The 7535-nt window shown below is 39.1% G+C and overlaps 1 long non-coding RNA gene across 1 annotated transcript; it reads right to left on the minus strand.

Annotated features, from left to right (window-relative positions):
• Positions 1 to 4441: 4441 nt before the first annotated feature.
• Positions 4442 to 5715, minus strand: LOC127331021 (uncharacterized). The gene is made up of 3 exons (XR_007869520.1): positions 5571 to 5715; positions 5294 to 5486; positions 4442 to 4664 (listed from the first exon to the last, which is right to left on the minus strand). It is a non-coding gene; the product is annotated as an uncharacterized lncRNA (long non-coding RNA).
• Between the last annotated feature and the right edge of the window lie 1820 nt (positions 5716 to 7535).

Raw genomic sequence — 7535 nt, forward strand, 5'->3', positions numbered from 1 at the left:
GGCTATCCCCCCTGCAATAGATCACATTAGTACATGTAGTACACTAATTTACCTCTGCTAAATAGTTTGGCACAAACGATTGATTGTGCATATGATAGGATCCTTTTACCTAATGCAGTATAGCTTGCGGCAACAGTCTGGCCAGCTAGGGGCAGTTCCAGTACGATGTGCTTATTGGGAGAAGTTGGAGGCCACGCAGTGTGATTTGAGGCAGTGATGGATGGAGAATTGAGAATTTGAGATTGAGAGAGAGAAGGAGCATATTTATCGACACAGAATGTGGATGACACATGGGAGGGGAAGGAAGAGAGACACGGCTGGCTTGTGTAGTAATGTGATTGTTTGTTTGCGTAGTTAAACACGCTGGATTGTAATTGGGCTGCTGTGGTAATTGAAAATACATGGATGAATAAGAATAAATAATTGTGGGGGAAAGGAACGGGGCAACCTGAATGGTGGGCATTTAATTAATCCCTTACGGACAACATCCAATCTCTTTGCACACAGCGTGCACAAGACAATTCTATAAGCAGAAACTTCATGGAATCGCCCATGCACGATGTTCAACATAAATGAACGGTAGATGATCAAAATTTGGATGGTTGTGATTACTTGATGATGTGGCTATGCTGCATGTAGAGATAGACTAATTCAATGACCCTATAGTGGGGTTTTGCTTTATAAGATATATAGATTAGGGGTGTACAAGCACGGTGTGGTTTGTGATAATTTCAGGGAAAACTTATCAGAGTGTAGGCTCTTTTTGGTTTGAATATTCAACGAGTGCTCTGGTGATGGAAAGATATGACATTATAGAACGATTGCGTCTTTCGACGGACGTAGGCACTGGTTCATCATCATAGAAAGTGATGTGCATGAGGTGGTCAAGCTATGCAATAATAAAGATCAAGACAGCTAAGAAATGTTCAATATGCCTGGATATTAGAGAAATGAGATGAGCTTTTACTAGTTGTACTATAGTTTTTGTGGGTGTGACACTAACCACGATGCCCATTTATATGTACTACACATGCTAGTTTTTTTTAGAGAGTTGCCTTTGGATCAACTATATTCAGCATTTTACATGACATTCTCAGAAATGATTGTAATCTTATGAAGTAATTATGAATTTGAATAAAAGGAGAAGCTACCAATCCTGTAAAACATCACCTCCCTCTCGGGGCCGACACAAGTTCTGGGTCAGGTAAAATGTGATATTGTTCATATTTACACCACTCGGACCATGTTTGCTACAGCGGAAAACAATTATGATTCCACCTACTAAACTCTTCATACTAACACTTCCTACATAGGTCACACCCAATAACACTGACCACGTCGGGTATTGTAGATATGCATATATTCCTCATTAAAAGTGGTTAAATTTTACAAACTAGCAAGGTGGCCCTCGCAAATGCGAGGGCGTCATCGTTAACAGGTTAAAGCTCTTGATGAATTATATATATGATATCATAGATAACAAAAATTTGAAATTCTTCCCGAAAATTATATGAGGTAAAACATCACATTTGTCATATACTCCCTCCATCCCTCCGTTCTGAAATAGTCTACATTTTTAGCTCTAAAATTTGTTCTAAAATTTGTTCTGAAATAATCTACATTTTAGCTTTTAGTCAACAATAGCACAAAAAACGAAGTGGTTTGGCCCTCTTTATTGAACGTTGCTATTTTCAATGTATTTTGGATTGGTTGTTCACATATCTAAGTAGTACTAATAAATGCAACACTAATTTATCTCATTTTTGCTAAGATGTAGACTTTATCAAAACGGAGGAAGTATTTTGAATAATTTTGATTTGTAAGAATTGTTACTATGACATTTCAAAGAATACAATGTCACATATTCTATAGTTTATATTTAATTTTTTGGTGAATAAAGGTCCACTAATTTGTTGACTCGATGTTGAAGGTGTAAGATTGCATTAGTGGATTTTTATTGTGACAATCCATCATATTGTTATTGTTATTGCTACTCTTACACTTACATCATTATTCTCTCTAATAATATACCGATGAACTGCCTCCATGTACATATTGTTCTTACCCTCTTTTCTATTTAGTCCAACTATGCTAGCGGGTTACTTATGTGTCACTGAGTTTAATTTCAAATAAGAACTCCAATGGTGTTGACATGATCTTTCTAAAAATAACTCTTAAGGTACAATGGAGCAATCTTGTCCTAATTCTGTATCCTTGCGCCAATGTGGAAATTTTGATAAAACCAAAATCCACACAAAATAGTATTAAAATTAGAAAAAAATAGCAATACGAATATAATTGTTGTTTATTTACCGCATCGTACCCTCTCACCCGGAGCCTTAATTAGTATAATCATAAACTTGTGTTAACGGACTTAGAGGTTGGACATGTTTATCTTGAAATTATCATTTGTAAAATTTTCGTGAATAAACGTAGCCAAACATGGCGGTGAGCTTCAAATCCAAAATCATATCATAATGTATTTCTAATCATCTATAGAGCTTTTTCTAACATGTTTCTTTGAAACCTAGCACTCTATTGAAAATAATTTGTCTAGCATGGAGCTTATTCACCCTTCGAAACCAATTACACCATTTTCTCATAATAACTGATTTACAATGTATTGGGATAGAACCGATGGCATATATGTGTGTGGCGAACACACGTTAGCATGTGGTCACCATGATTGTATATGATTAGAGAAATGACCGACCGTATTACCTACAACTGAAGTTGTGGATAAAGACTTCGTATCCAACTATCGAGCAAAAGAATTGTGGATCAAGATGTGCGCTCAATATTTTTTTGATAATCTTTTTATATATTATACATACATGTGCTCTACTTTGCAATACCTCCATCCAGAAAAAGATGTCGCAAATTTTTTCGAAATTTGGATGTATCTCTACACTATATAGTGTAAGTGTTAGATACATCCCAGTTTAGACAAATCTACTACAACCTTCTCGAGAGGGAGGGGTAATATTTTTTCTTCCCATTGTTTAAATATATTCAATTCATGTATAGTATAAATCACTTCACATTATTTAGTCTAATGTCCACCATCTCTTCTGTGCTACCCAGCTCGACGGCAGGATGACAGCATCAGCTCGACCCAACATGACCTATGACGCATGTGGTTACTAAAATAATAAATTCTAATTTTAATATATTTCACGTTCTAGTCTGGAGACCTTGCCATGGACGTGTGGTTCAGAAAATATGCGCCCACGACACAGCCATGCGCTAGCGTAGTATACACGGATAACTCACCAAAACTCTTTACAAAACGGGTCTAAACGTGACAGGATAGGCAACCTGCACGTACATATATGTCTCAATCTAGAGCTAAGTTAGACGTGATTAAATAGGAGTCCTGCGGTTAACAAAAAAAACACCTGTTTCTCCTATGGGCAAGAGACTCGTTTTTTCCTAAACTGCACTTTTACTTGACTTAGAGTTTCTGTGTCAAATGAAAAAAAATCTACACTACTATTTTTATCATAAAATCCCATCCGTAAGGTACAGAGACCTAACCATGGTGGTCTGGATGTTTTGTCTAGTAAAAAGTAGATCGTGTCAAGTTCACGTCCGCGTCACACATGTGTACGTTTACGTTTACGTAAATATCCATCTCTTATTAAATCCTAGTCACAACAGATCCAGTGATTAAAAATAATTTAAATGATGTGGATTAACCACATGTCTCTATTTAAAACCTCTTATTTTACCCAGCATGACCTATGGCGCATGTGGTTACTAAAATAATAAATTCTAATTTTAATATATTTTATGTTTTAGTCTGGAGACCTTGCCATGCACGTGTGGTTCAGAAAATATGCGCCATGACACAGCCGTGCGCTAGCGTAGTATACACGGATAACTCACCAAAACTCTTTACAAAACGGGTCTAAACGTGACAGGATAGGCAACCTGTACGTACATATATGACTCAATCTAGAGCTAAGTTAGACGTGATTAAATAGGAGTCATTCGGTTAAAAAAGAAGCATCTGTTTCTCCTATGGGCAAGAGACTCGTTTTTTTACTAAACTGCACTTTTACTTGACTTAGAGTTTCCCGTGTCAAATGAAAAAAAATCTACACTACTATTTTTATCATAAAATCCCATCCGTAAGGTACAGACCTAACCATGGTGGTCTGGATGTTTTGTCTAGTAAAAAGTAGATCGTGTCAAGTTCACGTCCGTGTTACACATGTGTACCTTTACTTTACGTAAATATCCATCTCTTATTAGATCCTAGTCACAAATTACAGATCCAATGATTAAAAATAATTTAGATGATGTGGATTAACCTCATGTCTCTATTTAAAACCTCTTATTTTACTTTTAGTATATAATAGATTATGACTTTTTAAAAATCTTATATATATGCAGTACACTGTGGCAAGGACGGAGTACATTTTTTGAAGAAACATCAGGACTCTGCTGTAATTTTTATTGATCTTAATATAATGTATATATACAAACGAAGAAAGGAAATATACTGCCTACTCAAATAAAAGAATAAGCTGTAACTGTTCATCACACGAATGACATATACTAGGCTCCCAGCAGAGAGTCAAGATCACATATTTGTTTCTTCATATCATGCGATGCCCACCAGTAAATATGTATTGCTTTCGTGGTCACATGGGGAACGGCTGCAATAACGCAAGTACTAGTTAGCATTTATGATGACAGCAAACTTAAATTTATGAACTGAAAAAAAGAACTTGTATATTGGAGGATCCCTCTCAACTCTGACGAATTTTCAACTTAAGTAATTATAAGATTGTTCAGAATAAAGTTTTGTTTCGAAGCTGCTCGCATTCACCATTTCTATTCTCTTCGAAAAGGGGAACTTGACCTCTCTCTCATAGTCTTGTGTGTAGCCCTACTAATAATTACGTTAATGGTATTTCCTGTATATAAAAGGCAGTCCGGTTCTTCACCATAATCTTCTCAGATAGTTTATTTTTGTATAACAAGGTGAAATCTCAGCCACAGCAGACCGGACATGCTTGATATAGAAATGAGCACGTGTCAAGAACATAAGATGATGGAAAAGAGATTTTTTTGTCAGTCAAACTACTATCCGAAACGGATTTTTTTGTCTGTCAAACTATTATTTGAAACGTATTTTTTTGTCTGTTAAAACTATATAATGCATATTCATAGACATGGCTCATCAGTGTGTGGAACAAACCTAACTACACTACTATATAGTATGGGAATTCGCAAAAAAAAACTATATTGTAAGGGAAGATCACATCGAGTCTGGATGTATCACCGGTTATTTTCTGGGGTTCTTAATTGGCACCCTGGTTGTAAATCAAGCCTCCATCATTAGAAAGACTCAAATTACTTGCAGGGTTCCGCGGGCCCTGCGGCTGTGTCGTCGATGGTGTTGGCGTTGGCCGCGGTGGTGATCGTGGGACTCGGGACGACATGCAGTTGCCCATAGCCAGCAGTGACGAGCTTGCCTGAAAACAAAAGCCACGTACGGTTATTAACATCAGCAGCACATGCACATGTAATTATCCTAAGTAGAGAATATTTGAGTGGACCGGTTGTGTTCGGCTGTTCGCAGTTTTTGCTCGCGCGCGGCTCGCGTTGGAACTTTGGAAGAGCCTTGCGACAGTACTCGCCTATTTATACAAATATAAGACCTGAACACTCTCGATGCGGGATGCCTCTCGGAAAATCATGCACTGTATTATTGTTACGACCCAAGGAAGTAATTAACACCTTAATAGTAACAGCTATGATGGAAATGAATTCTCTCTACCGGTTCTGATAGAGAATAGATTCGGACATATCTTGTATGCGTAGTACGTTAATAGCATCATTCTTTTCTTCTACTGAAACGGGTAATTGCGTTTAGACTTTTTCTTCTACTGAGACGTGCCACATGCAGACATGCTAGCCTGAACTTGAATGCTTCTTCCAACCTTCATAGTTTGTGTGAAAGGTTGCTAGCTTCACTCGCCGTACGTTCCAGGCAATTCCTTCCTCCTCGCCGTCCATACTCCGTGTATCCGCATACATGTGGATTCAACTGCAACGTAGATACATGATACATCACTGGTAGAAAAAGAGGCTTCCGTCCAGCCCCATTAGTCGCGAAACTGTAGGAACCGCGACTAATGAAGTCTTTAGTCGCGGTTCGGCAGGCGAACCGCGACCAAAGGCCTGGGCCCAGGGCGCTCGGTGGCCAGCTGGTGCACGTGAGGGGCTTTAGTCGCGGTTAGCCTGGGTGCCCGAATGCCTTTAGTCGCGGTTGGCCAGGCCAACCGCGACTAAAGCTCCTCCCCTATATATACCAGTTCAGCACACTCACTTAGCCATTTGGTGCCACTTCTCTTCACAAACTTCACAAGGGGGTGTTAGGTTTGCTTTTGGCTCCTCTTATGCACACAAAGTGTTTGATGAAATGCCCCAAGAGCATGAAACAAACATGATATGAAGTGTCGGAGCCACACTTGAGCTTCCTCATTTATTTTTTCCTCCTCGATCGCGGTTAGCAAGTTGAACCTTTCATATGTGTCATTGATAAAATATGCATGTGTGTAGTTTATTGTTTAATTTCTATTGTTTATAGTTAGTTAGTTTAACAAATGCATGATGGTTAATTATATATTTTATATTATAATAATGCAGATGAATCGGCAATGGATGTACGGTAACCGACTCTCCGGCGAGTTCACTACGGGTTTGAAAGATTTCCTCGTAGTGGCTAATGCGAACAAGCAGAAGGGTTTTGTTATCTGTCCATGTGTTGACTGTAAGAATCAGAAGGGTTACTCTTACTCAAGAGAAGTTCAAATGCACCTGCTTCGGCACGGTTTCATGCCAAGCTATAATTGTTGGACCAAGCATGGAGAAAGAGGGGTTATAATGGAAGAAGATGAAGAAGGGGATGATTTCATCGATGAAAACTATCTTGATCATTTCGGTGATACTTTCATGGAGGATGCTGAAGGTGAAGGGGAAGGTGAAGGAGAAAGGGAAGGTGAAGAAGAGGCACGTGATGAGCCCGTTGATGATCTTGGTCGGACCATTGCTGATGCACGGAGACGCTGCGAAACTGAAAAGGAGAGGGAGAATTTGGATCGCATGTTAGAGGATCACAGAAAGTCGCTGTACCCCGGATGCGATAATGGTCTGAAAAAGCTGGGCTGCACACTGGATTTGCTGAAATGGAAGGCACAGGCAGGTGTAGCTGACTCGGCATTTGAAAACTTGCTGAAAATGTTGAAGAATATGTTTCCAAAGAATAACGAGTTGCCCGCCAGTACGTACGAAGCAAAGAAGGTTGTCTGCCCTCTAGGTTTAGAGGTTCTGAAGATACATGCATGCATCAACGACTGCATCCTCTACCGCGGTGAATACGAGAATTTGAATGAATGTCCGGTATGCACTGCATTGCGTTATAAGATCAGAGGCGATGACCCTGGTGACGATGTTGAGGGCGAGAAACCCAGGAAGAGGGTTCCCGCCAAGGTGATGTGGTATGCTCCTATAATACCACG

Source organism: Lolium perenne, chromosome 2 (genome assembly GCF_019359855.2).
Source record: "Lolium perenne isolate Kyuss_39 chromosome 2, Kyuss_2.0, whole genome shotgun sequence".
Lineage (NCBI taxonomy): Eukaryota > Viridiplantae > Streptophyta > Magnoliopsida > Poales > Poaceae > Lolium > Lolium perenne.